The sequence below is a fragment of the Canis lupus genome, chromosome X, assembly GCF_048164855.1.
Source record: "Canis lupus baileyi chromosome X, mCanLup2.hap1, whole genome shotgun sequence".
Lineage (NCBI taxonomy): Eukaryota > Metazoa > Chordata > Mammalia > Carnivora > Canidae > Canis > Canis lupus.
The window spans coordinates 121,936,370-121,958,368 of NC_132876.1; the positions used below are offsets into that span (position 1 = coordinate 121,936,370).

General features: G+C 39.5%; 1 long non-coding RNA gene across 1 annotated transcript; it reads right to left on the bottom strand.

Annotated features, from left to right (window-relative positions):
* Positions 1–8,044: 8,044 nt before the first annotated feature.
* Positions 8,045–10,083, bottom strand: LOC140627549 (uncharacterized). Its single transcript, XR_012026233.1, has 2 exons — positions 9,939–10,083; positions 8,045–8,208 (listed from the first exon to the last, which is right to left on the bottom strand). It is a non-coding gene; the product is annotated as an uncharacterized lncRNA (long non-coding RNA).
* Positions 10,084–21,999: the final 11,916 nt, after the last annotated feature.

Here is a 21,999-nt window from a genome sequence, read left to right on the forward strand (position 1 = left end):
CAGGGACTTAATTTGTGATGTGAAACAGGTGACCCAGGATGACTCAGAACACCTGTGTTCTTGCTTTTTTTTTTTTTTTCCTTTTCCCAAAAGATTTTGAGAATACTGCACTGAGTGTGCATTTACGTGGTTCTTGTGTATCGCCGCCCAAGATCTTCCGATTCGGCATCTGCTTTGTAGCCAGAGACTCCAGCGAGTCATACGTGCCCTCGAAGCAGACACATGCCACCTTAGTACCTGCTGGATGCCCAGTAAGGACTGACTGAACTCGGCTGAACTGATGTTACGTTTGACGTCCCCAGGAGAAGACTCGTTTGTGTCAACTGTCCTCACTGGAAATAGCTGCTGAGGCAGAAGCATCTAGCATCAAGGTACCTATTTCCATCTGATTTGGCTTTTGTACTTGAACAAGGATCTGACCTTCCCAGGTAAGCACGTCAATTTGGGATCTGCCAAGCGTTTCCCTCGAGGACACGTCGGGAGAGATTCTTTTTCACCTCTTATACTTGCAATTGCTTTTCCACAGTAGTATGAAGCTAATGAATGCCATGGACAGATGTAATTAATAAGTAGATTTGAGCTATCTGAGAGAAATAATGAATTCCTTATATGTTACTAATTTACCCCTTCCTCATGGGCAGACTTGCTTACATAAAGATCCTAATTTAGAAGTGTGATTAAGAAGCCTGATGCCTCGCAGTGATGGGTCAGGGGAGATAAATTGCTCAGTATTTTCACATCTCACATTTTAATTTTGTACTCCATATTGCACATCTGACGCTTCCACGAATAGCTGCTTTGAAGGTCACTGTGTGATTTTTAATGTGTTAAAAGTAGAAGTATCGTTTGGACTAGGTGGTTTAAAACCCCTTGTGGGGGAAAAAAAAAAGATGTAAAAAAAAAAATCAACCCAAATGTGCCTTCCCGTGCTTCAACGTTAATTTCAGTGTGTTTGAATTCGTGATGGCAACACTTACACCTGTTATGAATTGGATCGTTACAATCCTGTATTTATTAAAATGAGATGTTTTAGTCTTGCACTTTTATGAAAGATAATTTCCAAGTCCTATCATTGAGTTTTAATTTTACATGACTAATACTAATGAATCTTCAAAACTAATAAATAGTAATCGAGTCGGCTCATAAGAAGTAAGGACAACCATGAAAGTGAATTCTGAAATGGTGTGTTGATAATTCTTTGGAGGAGTATGCCTACAAAATGAATCTTTAAACTTTTCCAAATGTGTGTCTTTGTGGTAATAAGAAGAAGTGTTTATAGCCTATGGGATCTCAGGTGAGATCCAAGCACAGCAGTGAGTCTGGGCTGTACAAAATGATATCTGAATTTAGGTAATTTTTGAACAGAAACCCACTAAAAAGGAAAAGTTTCACTCATAAGATGTGCCATTTAATCCATAAATCAACACCCAATCCTCCTGATTAAGGAGATGAGAAATGTGGGGCCAAGCAACGATGCAATTTTCTCCCCCAATTTGTCCCCCAGACCAGGGCTGGAGAACAGGTTTCCACCAAGAGCTGAGTTCCCAGAACAAGGTGCTCCCTCTGTGTAGAGCGAGGTGAGAAATGCTGGTTTGGGGACAGGTGAACCCCCTGCTCATATTCTTTGCTTTGGGCTCTTGCATGTTACAGCAAGGCCTCCTGCTTGGGATGCTCCAGGTTTCCCCAGTAAATGATGCCAGAGGTTCCCCGGGACATCACTGAGTGATGGTTGCACTTCCATTTGACCAGAGCCATGTTTGGAAAGGGTAGCTCCTCGTTTTCTACAGCAATGCACATGGTGGCCTGAAGCTTGCAAAAATGTGATTGCAATCTGTCCACTCTATCCCCTTTTTCTTCTACTCCCAGTTACCAAGGAAACCATGCTCATTAGGATGGTTGTCTTTAGGAGAGTCATGCCCACCCACCCCGGAAGGAACCATCAGTAGCTTCACTTCTCAGGGATCGGGGTGGGGGTGGGGGTGGGGGTGCTAATACTTTGTGGAGATTTGCCCAATCCCTTTGTCTAACCTACGGAGACCCTGGTGTCATCGTAGCGTCTGCCAAGTGAATACAATACAACGGTGTCTTTGTTTATGCGCTTTGGGGAGTGAACAGATTCAGCCTCTGTGAAATGCCAGACTAGGCGTGTCACTCAATTTTTTTCTCACCCTTTCAAAGAAGAGCAGCAATTTATATTCTCTCTATTGGTTTAATGCAATAGATATACTGATCATTATATTTTTTCACAGAAGTTCAGATCTTGCACGTTACACATCACAAAAGCAAAGGTTGCACGCATGAGATGTATTGCTTGATTCTAAGTTTGTTGCACGTTGTGATCCCAATGTGGTATGTTACCTGAATGTAAGGTTTTAGAAAGTGCCCAATATTCTTTTTTTTTAAAGTTTATGTAGGAACGTATTTACATAATCTCTACGCCCAACGTAGGGCTCAAACCCACAACCCCAAGATCAAGAGGTGCACGCTCCGCCGACTAAGCCAGCCAGCCAGTCGCCCCAGAAAGTGCCCATTATTCTGAAACACTGACACACACATTATGTTTGTGCACCACAAAATACTAATAATTTATCATTCTTATATAAAAACATAGCAATTCTGAGTCAGATGGAGGATCAAATTTTCTGAACATGTGTTTGGAGAAAATAGCATGGGTTTCAGATGGAAGCTGACATGACCTCTTCTTTGATTTGTAGTCATAAGATACAACGATGGCCAGGGAAAAGTAGCATATTTTATTTTTGGTCCCCACTACACCCATGAGTAATTATATGAACCCAGAAATAGCAAGGAATTCATTTTTTTAAAGCTTTTTTACACAGAGGTTGCTAAATCATTGAAGCTGAGTTTGTCATCACTGGGGTAGAGTGGACGCACACACAACAATACCGCCTCGTCAGATTGCTTCCCATAAATATCTGTCATGGCTTCTTTCAGACTGTATCCATTTTATATTCTCTTCTGCTCCTTGGTGGGGGGGGAACTCCTCATTATAATATTAATAGTTATTATTATACTGAGGCTGCTTGATTTGTTCATTTATGTTGAATATCAACCACATTTGTGCAATATTTTAGATAGTTTGCCCTATCTGAAGATCTATTGGTAAAGGAATCTGAGGGAATGAGGAGTGCTAAGAACTTTATGATGCCTAAAAAAGATTAGTTTGAAATAATTAAATGATCACAGTTCTGTAAATTTACTAAGTCTTTAAAGTAGACACTTAAAATGGCTGGATGTTAACTGTTGTAAATTATAATTCAATAGAGATGTTTAAAGAGCACATTGACTTCTTACACAGGCAATTGGAGTAGAGTTTTATAAAATTAAAGTAGACTAGAAACCAAGTTTGTGATTTAAAAAATTCCTATCTATAACAACGAAGGGATTGGCAAAATTATGCAACTCCTTTGTAGCTAAGAAAGTAGATGGCATCTTGCCTTGTTGGCACTGACTTTCTCCTGCATTGTCTGAGCCCTACCGAGGCTCTTCCAGGCATCGCTCGCTTCCTGTGTCTCATGGTGGTGTACGTACTCTGGGATGTCTTGTCAATAGAAATGGCCCTTAAGGGGCATCTGGGAGGCTCAGCAGTTGAGCATCTGCTTTTGGCTCAAATCATGATCTCGGGGTCTTGGGATCGAGTCCTGTATCAGGCTCCCCTTGGGGAGCCTACTTCTCTCTCTGCCTGTGTCTCTGCCTATGTCTTTCTCATGAATGAATAAATAAAATCTTAAAAAAAAGAATTGGCCTTTAAGATAAATTTCAGACCATTCCATCTTTCTGCATATCTTAATTGTTGAGTTTAAGTGTGTCTCAGCTACAGCTTCCTGAGGACCATTCCCTCAGAGCTTTGCATTCTCCAACATGTATAAAACTTTACTTATTATTTTATGAATGACACAGTGTCTTCCAAGGGGGGAAAATACATATATGTCTACCGAGGATTATATATTTAGTAAAAATAGATTTCAGAAGGAAATCATAAAAAACAGAGTGGAGAAAAACACAATAGAGAACTGAAAACCATCACAGAGAATTAACAGACCCAAAAGTTGGTTCTTTGGCCAAAATTGACACATCCTTAGCTAGACACACCGAGAAAAAAAAGAGAAGAATCATACTACTAAGATCAGACCTGAAAGTGTGGACATTGCTACTAGTCTTATCAAAATGGAATGGATATCAAGAGAATGCTATGAACAATTAGATGGCAAACATCCCATAAAAGAGCTGACATGATCAAGCTCTTGGAAACATACAAACTACTAAAGCTGAAGAAAGAATAAGTAGGAAATATGACTCTCCCTGAAAAAATTATACTTCAAAAATGAGGGGAAAATGAAAATATTTTCAGATGAATCAAAGCTAAGTAAATTCTCGGCCAGCAGATGTACACCACAAGAAATTCTAACAAACATGCATCATCTCGAAGACAAGTAAAACCAGATAGAAACATATCTACCCAGGAACAAACAGGGCTAGAAATGGTAGTTTTACATGTAAACAGGAAATAATTGTGTGGCTTTTTTTTTAAAAAAGATTTTATTTATTCATTCATGGTAGACATAGAGAAAGAAAGGGAGAGGCAGAGACACAGGCAGAGGGAGAAGCAGGCTCCATGCCAGGAGCCTGATGCAGGACTCGATCCCGGGACTCTAGGACCACACCCTGGGCCGAAGGCAGGCGCTAAACCACTGAGCCACCCAGGGATCCCGAAATAATTGTATTTTAATGCACCAAATCATAATTCAGTGTGTGAAATAAAGCAGTAAAAAATATATCCTGCATTATGTAACACACACATACAAAAATATGTGACAAAATGGCACAAATAAAGAATAGGGCTGTGTACAATGTGAAGTTCTTACATGATATACAAAATGGTATAAATTATTTGAAAGCAGCTTGTTATAAGTTAATATAAGTTAAATATATATAAAATATAAAATAAGCTAAAATATTGTAAAATAAGCAAATAATCACCCATAAAAAGCCCATAGCAGAGCTAAAACGGAATATTAAAATATACCCGACCCAAGGAAAAAAGAAGGTATGACAAACAGAAAACAAATAATAACATAGCAGATTTATACCTTTCATATAATAGTTATAATTGCATCAAAGGTAAATGACCCCCATCCAGTCTTATTTCAAGAGTAATATAAAGTGAACTCAAAGTCTGATTTTTAAATATCATACTAGTTATGCTTCAAAAAGCAAATCAAAACAGGTAAAATCAACATTAAGAATATTTTAGGGGCTCCTGGATGGCTCAGTCTGTAGAGCACGTGACTTGCCATCAGGATCCTGAGCTCAAGCCCCATGTTAGGTGTAGAGATTACTTAAAATTTAGGGGAAAAAAGACCAGAATATTTTATATAACCCAAGATACACAAAGTCTTACTCTATTAGGATGTAGTAAGGTTAAAATATGAATGACACGTCATATCATTTTTTGTTGCCTTCACCTTCAGAAAACTACCCATGGATTAGATAAGGAATCACAAGGGAAATTAATACAATTTTGGTTTGAATCATATGGGAAATGTAACATAGCTTTTGTCTTGTAGCATCTGAGGTGATAGAAACACCCTTTATTTTGACAGAGATGTCGGTTACACAGTTGTATACATTAGTCAAGACTCAAACTATTTTATTTATTTGTGTAAAAAGTGGATGTGTAAGAAACTAATGCAATGAAAGTCCCCACTGGCCAGATAACACCACCAACAAAGATAAAACATTCGTGAAAACAAGGCAGAAAAAAAAAAAGAAAACAAGGCAGAAAAATAAAATTCTATATATTGAAATTCTTATGTGAATACGTGAATTCTACATAAATAACTAATTTACATTAACATATTTATATTAATAAAAATTCTATGGCTTTAGTCAGGGCACATTTGTGTGCAGCAATAAGGCAAAATATTTGGGAAAAAAATTATCATCCAAAAATAAATTTTCAAAACGACTCAAAGAAAAACATATGAGTGTAGTCTTCGACTGGCTATCAGTATAGATTGCATTAGGCACTTTAGGGCACAATTTTTATTCTTTATTTTATGCATTTGTTTTTTTAAAAGATTTTATTTATTTTTTGAGACACACAGGGAAATCGTGACCCGGGAGAAAGGGACAGAAGGAGAGGGAGAGGTAGACTGTCCACTGAGTGGAGAGCCCAACATGAGGCTCCATCCCAAGACCCTGATCATGACCTGAGCCAAAGACAGATGCTTAACCACCTGAGCCACCCAGGTGCCCCAAGGGGACAATTTTTTAAAAATATTTTATTTATTTATTCATGATACACAGAGACAGAGACAGAGAGAGAGAGAGGCAGAGACACAGGCCAAGGAAGAAGCAGGCTCCATGCAGGGAGCCCGACATGGGACTCAATCCCGGGTCTCCAGGATCACACCCCAGGCCGACGGTGGCTCTAAACCGCTGAGCCACCCAGGGATCCCAAGGGGACAATTTTTAAATAGAAATCACAGTGTTTCTATTGCTTGATAGTGATCATTTTACAAAACGTACCATATTTTTACATAAACAGCCATGTTTGGCCCATCAAATTATGACTTCACTGCCAGCCTCCGATGGCACGTGACATCAGAACCTCTTCGGGCACATCTTCCAAGCACCCTCTGCGCTGTACCTTTCTCTAAGTTGTTCAGTGGTTCAGTATGTTCCCACCTGCCTTCCATCATCCAGAAGTGTGTGAGGCTTCGCACCTGCTGGTGACTTCCCCTTCTACTTGCTTCATAGAACCGTGTTTACTACAAGCTCTTCTTTCCTCCAGCTGTTGGACTGAGTCTCTTGAGTGGTGGGAATTAAAGCTGTGAGTTCACCCTTCCCGATTCAACCAGATGTCTCCACTCCACCATAGGGCCCTGCTGCCACTTGCCTGGGCACGTGTCATAGTCCACAGGACAGTTCGATGGCCACCAATCTCTCCTTTCGGGATAGCATCTACACAGATTTGGAGGCATGACCTAGTCATGACATAGAACCAATTACATGCTTCCACTACTCAAAAGGAAGAAAGATAAATATCATAATTTGATAGACAAAGACCTTCATAGTATTTTCTTAATGTAGTCTCCCAAGCCCAACCTGACACTTGGCTCAGCACGTTGGCCACCACCCCACCTGGATAATGTGGTGTCCCCCTGACTCTGACTTCAAACTCTAATGTGGTCACTATGTTTGGCTATAACCATGGCGTACATGAACAGTGTCCCTACAAGATTTGACTGACTGTGATCTAAGGTGTAGACAATCTGGCAGTCAGGAGGTCAAACACCGTTGAGTTGGAAGATGTTATCTTGTAGCTGGTTTATGTGAGAGAAGGCATGAGGGAGAGAGGAAAAAAATGGGGGTCGGGGGCGTGGGAATCAGGATGGATTTTTAAAAATTGGGAACTTATCCATACATGAAAAACTTGACACCACTGTTCCCAGAATTTACATTCAGGTTGGCAGAGAACCAACCACCATATGGAGCTAGATAATTACGTCCGTCCATATTGTAGAGTTGACCCGTGGATTAACACGACACTCTTATCGATTCTGTACATCTCTTATTTGAATACAATTTATCAAAATCAAGCCAGGGCGCTCTCTTAGCAAATTTATAGGTTCTGTCAATCTCCTACCTTCCTGATCTCTCTCTATCCTTTTCCAAAATCAGAACTTCATGGGACTATGATTTCAGCCACACGGTTTCACAGAAATCCAGTAGATCTCAGAAAATAACTTTCCAAAGGTCTTGGGACCCCATGACTTCATTAAATACATTGAATAATGTGAGCTTCTTACACGACACCAATATCCCAAGGGGTAAGTGGGTACGAGGGAGAGTCCGCTGAGTAGTGAGGTATCTAGGTAAGTCGAAATACATCACAATGCTCTGTGTGCCCCTGTTACATCATAAATTTTACAATTTATTCTTTAAAGAAACCCACCTTAGCATGTATTGCTTTTATCATATCCATTTCTGTGAAGACAAAATAAGCGTTAGACCAAAGTAAAAATGTGAAGGGGAAAGAGCTCACTTTATTTTTCTCATCTATTCCTCCCATAATGAGCTCCATTGGAGACAACTTCCCGTCATCTGAAATGTATACATCCAAAGAACTGTATTCACGTGGATCTTTGGGTCTTCCCTCTGTTGTCGTTGTTGTTGTTTTTCCTAAAATTTAGACAAAAATCAGCAATTATCTGAATGAACAAGGCTTTGGTTGTTTTTACTTTTTTTTTTTTTAAGATTTTTTATTTATTTACTCATGAGAGAGAGAGAGAGAGGCAGAGACCCAGGCAGAGGGAGAAGTAGGCTCCATGCAGGGAGCCCGACGTGGGACTCCATCCAGAGTCCCCAGGATCACGCCCTGGGCTGAAGGCGGCGCTAAACCGCTGAGCCACCTGGGATGCCCAGTTGTTTTTACTTTTAAATTGGAAATCTTCACTTTAAATTCATGGATGTGATGAAAGGAAGTCTCTAGATACCTCCTTCTTCTGATTTTCTTTTTAATTATTTCAGTGAAACCATGGAAAATGAGTCAGATTGAGTCTATGAATACTAGACAGGAGGTTTTCCCTTCCATAACCTTATCGTTTCTCAGTAAAAGGTTGAGTTTATCTTGCCTTCCCGAGCTATTTATTGAGAAGATCCAAACTGATGCATTTCATTCATATTTCATTCAGAATCATGTCTTTGTACGAAGGCTTGATTTTTTTTTCCTGAAATCGTTCAGACTTTCATTTCTTATTTTATACCTTTCATGGAAAAATCCCTTAATCTTTCTTTAATGGAATTCTAGGACAGTCACATAGATCAATTTGAGCCAGTTGCATTATTTAGTCTTTAGGATTGTTTTATGTGTATTTGCCATTTGTGAACCGAGAGCACATCATATTTTATAAAATAGACACGTATGGTAATAATGAAATATATCTATCACTTGCTCATTAGTGTCTGTATTCATATTTCTGTCATGTATTGCACTCCTACAAAAAAATGTAACAAACCACATCTTTCTTTTTCTGTTGCAAATCCAATGCTGTTAATTTTACCCCAAATGGTAGTCAATTCGTAGAGACTCAGCGTAAATGGTGTTAAGCCATACATATTGTAAATAAAACTTGCGTATGCTTTGTCATTTCTATTTCACTTTTCTGTGTCACAAAAGTTTCATTTTAATTGGAAACTCTCTTGCCTGTAAAGATGCATTTCTCCAGGATACTATGCGGTTTACTGAGTAGGAAAGAGAACTTCCCTACGGTATTAATTAATCCATTTCTTCCTCGTTGCCTCTCAAGGACACATGGTGACAAACCCCAGAGGAGGAGAAGAAAAGCCACCTCTCCACCAGCCTTGGTTCTATACACCAAGATGCATTGGAGGAAACGGGGACACATATGTTTGAAATAACGTGGTGTCGACGATTTCCATATATATATATTCAAAATGAATACAGACGATACTCTACTGTTCCATGCGATCATGGAAAAATCCATGGCAGTCTTCAATAAATCTGTTATTGTCTTTATCACTACTTTATATTCCATAAGTAAAGCGGGAGACTTGTAGAAACACAAGTTTGACAAAGTTGGGTTCACTGTAGGATCAGTTCACTCTGTATTGTAAGCCAAAGTATAGACATTATAAGAAAATTGAAGTAAGGGGTATTTGCAGTTAGCCAATGCCCTTCTCAGCCTTTTTTTTTTTTATTATGATTATGATTACGATGATTCTCCTTCAAATATTTGTAATGCTTCAGGGAAGGGAAGATGATTCAGAGATTCTGGAGAACCGTCATATCACGTAGAAGTCTTCCACTTGGAAAATTTAATCCTCGGGTCGCCCACCCATCAGTGGAAAGAGGGAAGGGAAAGACAAGATACTCATCATAAAGCCATTACAAAGCATGGAGATTGGTTGTCCAGGCCAAGCGTTGGCTAAAAGCAAGTGTGCTCCTTCCTGATGGCAGTCGTCATAGAGTCCCACAGACTGAATGGGATCAAATAATGAAAAGTTTGTCCTCCGATGGTCCTGGGGGCTGGTGGGCCTGGGCCCTTGTGACATGTGTTCCATGTTCCATGTTCCATGTTCCATCTGTTCCATGCCTTTCCCGTAGCTTCTGGGGGTTTCCTGGCCAGGTCCACCATGACTTCGCTAACACACACCAGTCTTCATCTGCAAGTGACATTCCCCCTGCCCAAGTGTCTGCATCTCCCCTTTCTAGAAGGACACCGGGCATATCAGGGCCCCACTCTACTCCCACATGACCTCGTCTAAATTAGTTCTGTGGCAACGACCCCGTTTCCAGATGGAGTAATTTAGGAAGACTCTAGCTTACGGTGTTCTCTGGTCATTGAACACACTTGCTTAGAGCCTGCTGGGGGTCATGGGTCCGGGCTCTTTGATGAGTGTTGTCAATCAGTCCACGTGAGAAGTGTGGCTGATGGTGTTTGGATCTCCATCTCTAGTCTGTCTTCCTCCTGTTCCTCCCCCCTCCTCCTCCTACTCTCCATCATTTTCTTTCCTCCTCCTACTTCTTCACCTCCTTCTTTCTCTTTTCAACACACACAGACACACATCACCTTGACTCCTCAGAGCACTTTTGGAACCACTAACACCTTTACGATAGACACTACTCCCATCTGCAAACACGATATATCCCCCCAATGATGGGCCTGTCCTCACTCTTCTCTGTGCGTGTCTGGCACGACTATGGGAAGACACTATTGTGAATGTGCCATTGGAAACATTACCATATCCTTAAAGGATAGTTTCTTTTTTCTTTTTTTTTTTTTCTTTTTTTACTGGCATGGTTGGTAGGCACGATGGATGGTATCTGTGTTTTCTTTATTAACCGGTGAAGTTACTAATTCTAATAGCTTTGTTGTAGATTTTTTATTTGGATTTTAAACTCACAAAGCCTTGACTCTCCTTTTCCAATCATATTATTTGCATTTATCTTTACTGTTCTGCATGTGCTGCCCAGTAATCCTGCTGCACCGTGGAAAGACCTGAGAATGTCAGCCACACGAGTCTCATTCCCAATCTCAGGAGACTCTTTCCCCATTTCAGCCCCAAAATATGCTGTTTGATGTATTGTGGTCTCTATTTTTTTTTAAGATTTTATTGATTTATTCATGAGAGACAGAGAGAGGGAGAGAGAGAGAGAGAGAGAGAGAGAGAGAGAGAGGCAGATACCCAGGCAGAGGGAGAAGCAGGCTCCACACAGGGAGCCCTACACGGGACTCAATCCAGGGACCCCAGGATCACACCCTGGGCCAAAGGCAGGCGCTAAACCGCTGAGCCACCGGGGCTGCCCCTGTGGTCTCTTTTTCTAAAGTTGAAATCTATTATATGTTTAGGGAAGTTCCCTTCGAATGTCATGATGCAGATACATTTTATTAATTATAGTTAATATCTTTCATCCTTTTAAAATGCATTTTTCTGGGATCCCTGGGTGGCGCAGCGGTTTGGCGCCTGCCTTTGGCCCAGGGCGCGATCCTGGAAACCCGGGATCGAATCCCACGTCAGGCTCCCGGTGCATGGAGCCTGCTTCTCCCTCTGCCTGTGTCTCTGCCTCTCTCTCTCTCTGTGTGACTATCATAAATAAATAAAAAATTAAAAAAAAAATAAAATAAAATGCATTTTTCTGCATTTATGGAAATGTCACATATGTATTTTCCTGTTTCTTTTATTATGGTTGTTTACTTTAAATGACTCAAATTTTAATCACCTTTGTATGCTTGTATTCCTTAAATTAATCCTACTTTAAAATGTTGTATTATGTGATGTTTCCCTTTATCACTGGAATATATATATATAATGTATATATAAATTCTATCACAGAATACATCTTACTATGTATTATAATTACACATAATTTTATAAATTCTGCATCAGTAAGAAGGATTGTCAGAAGACTGAACTCCAATTTTCTTCCTTTTGATTGTTTTCTTAGGGTTTAGTATTACAGTTATGCTGACCTCAAGAACATTTCAGAATAGATTCATGAGCCTTGCTAGTTCTTGTCAAATATATATTGTTTCAGAGCTGCTATAAATTCTTCCTACTGTTATAGTTTCTAATCCTTTTCTCAAAATTTATAGAATATGTATTCTATGCATTATTCTAGCTTCCTAACCTTGCTATTTGCTGTCATGTCTTGACATTCTTGGGTTTTCTTCTTATGTGATCAAAAATCTGCAATGATCATAAAAATCACCTCCTTCCTTCAAATATGGATGCCCTTTGTGTTTTTATCTATTTGCGTATAGCATATAGATGAACATGATGCTCATCAACATCATGCATAAACAATATATATATATGCACACACACACATTCGGGGCACGTGAGTGGCTTAGTCAGTTAAGGATCTGCCTTCAGCTCAGGTCAAGGTCCCGGGGTCCTGGAGTTGAGCCCCACATTGGACTCCCGGCTCAATGGGTAGTCTGCTTCTCTCTCTACAGTCCCCTCTGTTCATGCTCTCTCTCATGCTTGGTCTCTGTCTTCCACATAAGTAAATAAAACCTTATAAAATAAAATAAAATAAAATTAAATTAAATTAAATTAAATCAAAGTAATAAAATAAATAAAATAAAATAAATAAAATAATACACATCTGTTTCTGTCTTGCTTTTTTTTTCAATGAAGGACAAACATTAACTTTCATTCAGTGCCTTTCATTTCTTATGGAGATGATTGATATAGATGGTGATTATATTAGTACATTTAATATAATAAGTTGACTAATAACAGAAATCCACATTTATCCTCAAAATCAACGTCAAGTCACCACAGCGAATTTTTCTTGAAACCTCAGCTGGCTTCTATTCGGTAGCTGTTGTAGATTTTCCTATCTGTGCGTTGTTGTTTGTGCTGTGTTTCTTGGAGTTCATTATCGGTGCTTTCTTCGCTTCATAATGAAAATTTGGAACTATTTCTCCTTTTCTATGTTCTCAACCAGCGTAAATATTCGCAAGTAAATCTTATTTTCAAAGAAAAAAAAAAACTGTAAAGCCATCTGGAAATGCTGTGTTTGACAGGAGAGTGGGTGAGGCAGGGAATGAGGTCTGGTCTCTCTGGGATTTTATAATTAGTTTCCAGTTCTTATGTCTTCTGGGGAGAAAAAAAAATGTGTACGTATAGAAAATCACCCATGTCATTGGAGTCCTCAAATGCATTTGCACCAAGTGGATCAAACAAGCTGCTTTTGATTCCTTAAATTCCTTCATTGCTGTGATTCCTATCACCCGTTCTCACTTTATATATTTGGGCTCTCTCCCCCCTTTTAAAGACTATCATATTAAACACTCTATCTGCACACTGTGTTTTTAACCAAAGAACCAATACTAGGCATTTTCATTATGTTTTATCCTCATTTAGGCCCTTTTTTACATTTTAATCTTTATTAATTCATCTCTAATTGAAGCACTGCCTATGTGTTATTGTATTTTTGGATTTTGCTTGGAAAATCCAACTTAGGTTAGAATGCTTCCTTACGGCATTTCCACCATTCAGCAGGATTAATGACTTAGCGTAGTTTCTGGCATAAAACAGCTAAATAAATTACTCAGTGTGACTCTGCACAGATTGACGCTCTTGGCTATGACGCTCTGAAAGGTAACTATTTAAAAATTCAGGCCCTGGGGTGCCCAGCTGGCTCAGTCTGTGGAACGTGCAACTCTTGATGTTGAGATTGTGACTTCCAGCCCCACATTGGGTGTAGAGATTACTTAAAAATAAAATCTTTTCAAATAAAATAGAATAAAATTTCAAGCCTACTTGAGTATACGGAAATGAGCATGAGAAAAAAGCGTGCATTTCTGCCATCAAAAGTAATAGAGTTAAGGGCATCTGGCTGGCTCAGTCAGTAGACCTTGCAACTCTCGGTCTTGGGGTAGTAGTCGAAAACATTATTTAGAATTAAAGGGTTCCATAGAACCCTATGCCATAAAAAGTTCTAATCTGCTACTACTTCTATTGACTATTTCCCGAAACTTTTAACATTATCATTATCAAATTTTCCATTTTCTTTATTCTTGTAAATTTCCATTACTCTGCATCTAACTTAGAGATTTCTCATCCTATGTACAATTGTAAGCTTCCCAAGGTGTTTCAAATATGGCTTTTTCATTGAATTGGAAGTAGGAATGGTTCATTCTATGAATCCAAACCATCTCTTTGACCCAATCTTTTTGGCACTACTCTTAAGAGTGTTACCCCAGCTTTCTTTGCTGACAAGCCCAACGTGAAATTTTGCCACTTAGAAGATGGATCTCTAGTATCATGTTGACCTTCAGCTCTTTCACAATGTCTGTATAAAATACTTTGTACTGAAGAAGCGTGATTACCCATATTAGCGCTAATGGAAAATGTCTCAAAGCCAAATCGTTTTCAATAAATGTGCATTAGGACACTTTGAATAGAACTATCACTGGAGATTAAGGTGGTGCCCTGAGGAAATTATGTGCTTTTTGGAATTTTAGCACAATTTTACTTTGTTATTTTAAAAAAAAAAACTTGTAAAATAACCTGTTTAAAAGCAAAATCCCTACTTTCACTCTCATGAACGGCAACACTTCTTAAAGTTTAGTGTCATTTGCATATTAATTAAGACGTGACACTAAAGCTTGAGTCACACACACACACGCACACACAAAACATAGGACAGGGACACTAGATGCCACTTTTTAATTTCTAATTTTTTCCCAGCATTATTGAGATATAATTGACATATACGTAACATCTAATTTGGTATAATTGTGTACATTTAAGGTGTAAAATGTGAAGATCTGATATATGTATGTATTGCTGCCATGATAAGGTTAGTCAACACATCTATCGCCTGGTACTTAACTATTATTATGTGTAGAGAGAACTCTTAAGATCTATTGTCTCAGCAACTGGCAAGTAGACAATTCATTGTTGATAAACTATAGTCATCGTGCTGGACATTAGATCCCAAGAACGTACCATCTTAAGACTGAGAGTTGAGACTTTTTGACTACCATCATCCCTTTCCCCCACCCCAACCCTTGGCAACTACCAGTTTACTGTTTCTGTGATTTTTTTTGCTTCTTTGTTTTTAGATTCCACCTGGAAGTCAGATCATGCAATATCTGTCTTTGTCTATCTCATATCATTTAGCATATGCCATCAAGCTTCATCCATATTGCCTCACATGGCATATTTCTATGTCCAAACTACCCATTTTATGTCCAAACTACCCACACACATCACTGTCTCTTAATCCATTTCTCCCACAGTGGACACTTAGGTGGTTTCCACGTCTTGACTTTTATAAATAATGCTTTAGTGAACACAAGGTTGCAGGTATGTCTTCAACGTAATGATTTCATTTACTGTGGATATATACCCACAAGTGGAATTGCTGGATCACATGGTAGTTCAATCTTTAACTATTTGAGGAACCTCCATACTGTTCTTCAGAGCAGCCGCACCAGTTTGCATCCCCACCAACAGTTCACCAGGGGTCCCCTTTCTCCCCATCCTCAGCAATACCTGTTAACTCTTGTATCTTGATAGTAGTCATCCTAAAAGGTGTCAGACCATGTCTCACGGTGCTTTTAATCTGTTTTTCCCTGATGATGAGTGGTGTGGAGCACCTTGCCAGTACCTATTGGCCATTTGCAAGTCTGCTTTGCGAAAGTGTCTGTTCAGATCTTTTGGGTTATTGGGTTTTTTTGTTTTGTTTGCTGTTGAGTTGTAGGAGTTCCTTATAAGTTGTAGATAATATTTATCAGATATATGATTTGCAAATATTTCCTTCCATTACTTAGGGTGCGTTTTCGTTTTGTTGATCTTTTGCTGTACTGAAGCCTTTTCAAGTGACGTAGACTCATTTGTTTATTTCTACTTTTATTGCTTATGCTTTTGGTGACATATTCAGAAAATCATTGCCAAGGCCTATGCCAGGGAGCTTTTCTCCTATTCTTTTTTTAAAAAAAGATTTTATTTATTTATTCATGAGACACACAGAAGGCAGAGACATAGGCAGAGGGAGAAGCAGAGTCCCCATAGGGAGCCCGATGTGGGACTCGATCCCAAGACCCTGGGATCACGACCTGAGCCCAGGACCTGATGCTCAACCACTGAGCCACCCAGGTGCCCCTCCTATTCTTTCTTTTAAGAATTGTTTGGTTTCAGGTTTTATATTTAGATCTTTAGCCCATATCTAGTTAAATTTTGTGTAAGCTAGGAGTCCAGCTTCATTCTTTTGCATGTGAACGTTCAATTACCTCAACACCAGGTATTAAAAAGACTATCTTTTCCCCATGAGTATTCTTGGCTCCCTTGCTGAATATTAGTTGAATACACAGTAGATGCCAGTTTTAGGTTGTGATAATTCTAGATCGACTATAAATACTGAGACATGTGGATTCTTTAAAAATTTAACTCACTAGGGAAATGGAATGGCTGTAAAATCAATACAAGTTATCCAAAGCAAGAATCAATTCATTCTGGCTTATATTAATTGTTTCTTTAAGAATTTTCAGTCAGCATTAACTGAAAGAAAGGAGAACAACCATAATTTATTTATGTTCAAACCGAAACTCATATGAAGTAAATCTGTCTATTCTGAATGTTGTTAAGGCAATTTTCATATTAGCAGATAACAATCTCTTAATATCTTTACTTCCAACCCACCTAGTCTAATTGTCTCCTAGCATCTGTTTGGGTGAAGTGTGAAATGTGATCATCACACAGGAGAATTAAGGAGGATGGAGTGTGTTTGCTGCAATCCTCCACTGTTTAGTAGGGACACAGCTTTTGTAGGGCTGGCGGCTTTGAACCCTCCCAGGGGAGCAAGAATTGTCTAGACACTTCACAGTGGTGTTGGGCCTAATATAAGACTCTGTGTCTGAAATTGACATATTATAGTTTCATCTCCTTTTCCTTCCTTCTGATGGAAGTGCTAATAAGTAGAAAAATGGCCAATAGACTGTCAAAGCAAAAAAAAAAAAAATACTAGGAAAAGAATAGCTTATTGGAACGTGACTGCATTTTTAAGCAGAGAATGAAACTGTGTATTACCATTGTTCTATTCAGCTTTATTTTCAAGAAAACAATTCCTATATTATCCTTCAAAACAAACCCTGGTTCACCTTGCATAAATCTTGCTGGTTAGCCACATGCACACCCACCAACCCACCCACCCACACACACACACACACACACACACACACACAGTGAGGTTGGGGGGAGAAAGAATAAGTAGGCTTGTACATTTGATCTCATTATTCAGAGTTCTAGGCAAGCCTTGGTTTTATGGTCAAAGCTTTTTCATTTAATGCCAATAAATAGGTCAATCACAGAAGCTGCCCAAAGAGCAAGAGGCAGTGGCTCAACAGAAGTTCACAATAACACGTAGAAAAGAAGGAAAAGGAGAACGGAAATACTCTTCCTTCTAAAGCCAACGACACTTGTGCTTTTCATCGTATCCCCCCCAACGGGGACACCAGAGGAAAGCCACCACCATGTTCTCCTCGCTGTCCTTTCTTTGGGGCTCCGTTGTGAACAGGTTGCCCTGGCGGAAGGTACTATGCTGTGCATCCCAAACCAACCTGCCCCGGTCCCTCTGCATCCTGCAGCAGTTCATGGCTTCATCATCACTTCCTTCTTTTTGAACATTGTAGCCAGCAGTGTCTTCCCAAACACCTCCGTAAAAATGCATTCATGGAGTCCAGCAGTGATTTCCTTTGGCCAAGGCTTGTCGTCTGTCTCCTCCACTTCTTGTCTTTGATTTCAGATAGTAGCTCTCTTCTTCCCAGAAATGTCATGGCTGTGATTGGCTTGGACTGCATTTGTGAATGCTGCTTTTCCTCCAGTGGGCTTCTTTGTGGGTCTGCACCGCCTCCTCCCCTTTATACCCCATCCCCACGCAGTCTCTCTTACTGGAAACATCAGTATTCAAGGCTGCAAACTATGAACATTCTGCACACTTGCAATTTTATTCCTACTTTCTGTACAATATTTTAAATTACCTCCTGCACATATTTTTCCAGAATAACTCTATTCTTATCTAAAACTGTTGGGACCCTTCTTCTGAAAGAATTATCTACTGCGTGGGATCAATCAGTACAAGAAATCATTTTTAAACACTCCAAGGAAAAGGAAGGAAAATTGGATGTTTTCGATATTTTAAGTATATAAATTTCTCCTCCCTAATGTAATTTCTTCTAGGCTGCCCTCCTGGTACACGTGAGATGGGAAGAAAGACCATGCAGATATGTGTGTGGCTTTACAAACTTTCTCAGTTGATTTTTGACACTCGTTCTTTATTTAGAGGAGAGATTCATCTCCTACAAAAAGCTCTTAGGTGTACCGGCCAGTGGGTTGAAACCTTGGGTCAGAATAATTACAACTTGGTTTCTCTCAAACAACTCTATGGTTAGAACGTTGTCCCACTCATGGTTTTGGCACTTTCTCATATTTTCAGAACACATGGCGTTTCTCAATCCTGATTTTCAGTGGCTGTGATTTTCTCCTGCTGTGGTTATTTTCAAGCCACGTGTTTATAGGTTCCAGGAGATCCAAGAGATACCAATGATGGGGACAGAGGGGAAAAGCCACGAACCAGGAGAAATTTCTCTCTCTGATGAAAATTCTATGCTATGTGTTGTGTTCTTGCACACTACGATGCGGTTCTCTGCACGGAGCACTCCAGTAGTCCCATGGCATCAGAGAGTTCTAGACAGTGGGAATGTTCACCCAACGTCATGGGATAGGTGAGATATCAAGAGTTCAGATTCAGGACTTCTGCCCAAGAAGCCCGTGCAACATAGGGGATGCACCTGGGCATTTGTTTTGTCAGTGGGACCAAAGATTAATAGGGATAATACCTGCCTCAGAACACCTGGATTCTAGGTCTCCGTACTGCCTTCCAACTGGCAGATCTTGTGCAAGTCACGTAATGATCTGAGGCTACATTTCCTTCTCTATAAAATGAGCTAATAATGCTTATCCTCCTCTCAATTTTTTTGAACTGCAAGAATAAAAAGAGAAAATGCATGAAAAGCACTATGTAAATTCCACAGCATTATAAAGATGAAAGGTACAGCCGATATTTTTATGCTTCACTTAAAAGCTCAAATAAAGCAGTCCTTCCTATAAAGGGCAGTTTGCTTCTGCCTGGCATAAGTTCTGCTATTGAAAAATATCAATTTTTTTTTTCCTTAATGAGAAATGGACGAGTTGCCTATAGTACTTTTGGCCTCTAGCTTGAACAGAAATATGCAAGATGGACTTTTGTGTGGAAGATATTCTATAAAATAACCTGAAATTCAATAGAATTTTGACAGTTATCCAAGTATCATGACCCCAGGGCTGACACTGCATTCTCGTAGAACTCCACCACACATTGGGGCAGGTGGGCACACCTGTACACGAAGCTGCCAGCTACAGGAGCAGATACTGTAACTCGATCTTCTCTTGAGGATCAATCAACCTGAAATCACGTGGCGTACCCCAAGTACAAATATCTGGTGGTGTCGTACTATATGTAATACTTCCTAATATGTAGAATTGCAGTTCATGATACATTTTTACTGTGCAAAATTAAACTCCCAAAGCTATAAAACTACTCACAACTTATTTATGGAGAGCTGACCTTTTCATTTTACGAAAATTTTTAAAGTTTCTTTTGCATGAACAACGCTTTTTAAATTTCCTCTGCAGGGACAAAGTACCTATAGTCATCGTGCTGGACATTAGATCCCAAGAACGTACCATCTTAAGACTGAGAGTTGAGACTACCATCATCCCTTTGGTTGATGGTTATTCTTTGAGGCTACCATTTTTTTTAATTTTACACTCTAGAAATTGAAATTACGGACAACATATTGATCCTCAAAAAATGCAGACTTTAAAAACTAAATTTTTTCAGTGGTTTTGGATTCCAATGTTTTTGATGATGTACAGTGATGTATACACACCATCAAATATTTGCCAGTTGATTGACACTCTTGTTAAAATAGGCCAACTATTGTAGAATATATGATTCTTTCTGTAGGAATGTACACTATTACACAAAATATCAAAATATAAATTTCAGTTTGACTTTTTTTCCTTAGTAATTATTTGAAAATAAGAGTTTTCCAATTTTTTTAAATTTCTTTTGAAGGCTCTACACAGACTAGTATGGTCTTTTGTTATTGTGGATTTCCAGAATCTGAATTAGGTGGCATAATAGAAATAAAATCTAATTTCAGAGCCTAGACCTGTTTTCCATACGAGGCTACTGATTTTGGTAAAACCACTATAATTTTCCATCTCTAAAACTATTCACTTTTTCTCAATTTCATGGCTAAGTTCCTCCTCCTCATCTCCTGCCAGAAGAAATCCAGAACATAGAATGGCATAGCTAGAAAAAATATAAATTATTACAAACTGTAGTAGGCAAGAGAAGACTCCTGCTTCTATTGTTGGGCTCATTTAGTATCAGTGTCCCCTGCCTTTTTTAAAAAATATTTTTAAGTAAGCTCTACACCCAATGTGAGGTTGTAAGTCCTGACCTGGAGATTGAGAGTCACAGGTGCCACCCACTGAGCCAGCCGGGCGCCGTTCCCTTTATTTCGTATCTAATTCAACTTCAATTTCCACATGGAGGGGTGATCTTGTCAGCCTTCTGACACGTTTCCTTCTCTCTGTGAGGCGTGTTGCATTTTATTCCAGGACTTGGGCCCACGATGTGTTTTATTGGAGAGTTCGCACACCGAGAAGTTGTCATTGCAAAGCAGATAAGGACTTGGGTACAGCAGGTGTTTCTATGTCATCAGAAGCCGTTCACCCTCCGATGGCTTATCAGTTCCGTTGGTGGCAGAGTGGTTGCTGAAACTAGAAACTCGTTCAATACAGGTGGTTAGTGGACTGTCCTCGGAGATAGGATTGAGAGAGTGGGTGGGATGCTGGGGGCACGCTTGACCACAAACCATTGTGGCAATTGTCAAACTGTCATGCCTGAGTCACATTATTGAAAAAAAAAAAATCCCTCAGATGGGGAGAGAGAAAGGTCTGGCTTCTGTGACTTGAAGCTTTAAGGTGCAGAGAACTTTCCCAAACTTGTGAGCTTTCTTCAGGATTTTTTTTGGTATTTGCACTCGTTCAGCCTTTTTCTCAGCAAGATTCATTGGTTTGGTATCTTTTGCATGTTTTTATAGATCGTCAAAGAAAAATATACAAATATACGTCTACCACCTCTTGCTTTCTTTCTTTCTTTTTTTTTTTTTTTTGCACCTGATAATTAACAAATATGCATCCTGGTCTCGTATGCCTCGATTCCTTATGTACCTTATACTGGATTACATCCTAAAGAGGCCATTCTCATAAGTGCCGGAGGATGAAATGAACATCTCTGCCTTCTCCAACGTAGTCATTTTCGCTTCCTAACAAGTTATTGATGAGCTATCAGGTGCCAGCAGGAGGTCACATAACCATTCAGCATGGAGTACACAAATCGCTGCTCGTAGCTCAAGAGGAAGGAGCAAATGGCAGAGTAGGCGCCTTTGTCTTGTGTAGGGAACTGGCTACGTTAACAGCTGGAAGATGGACACGGAAAGAAGTGCAATAAAGAGAAGCCAATGCCATTGTGCATGTTTTCATGGATAACCTGAAAAGATTATCGCATGAGGACATTTTACCATCAAAGTAGGAAGATCGGTATTTCTTTTTTGCTCAGTGTTGTTTATACTTGATTTCTGGGTTTCCCTGTAACGCGGGCATGGTGCTCTGCGTTCATCCTGTGTGCAAAAACCTCAAGTCTTCACGTCTGTCTCTCTTGCTATCTCTAAAACCATGTTTTGATCACTGTCCGTATTGTTCATTGAACCTGAAAGTCAGTGTCCTCAACACCACTGCCTAAGACTTTGCTCTTATTTGGACATGGACTCTTTGCAGGTGTAATGAGGTCACAAAAGGTGAGGTCATAAGGTAGTAGGGCAG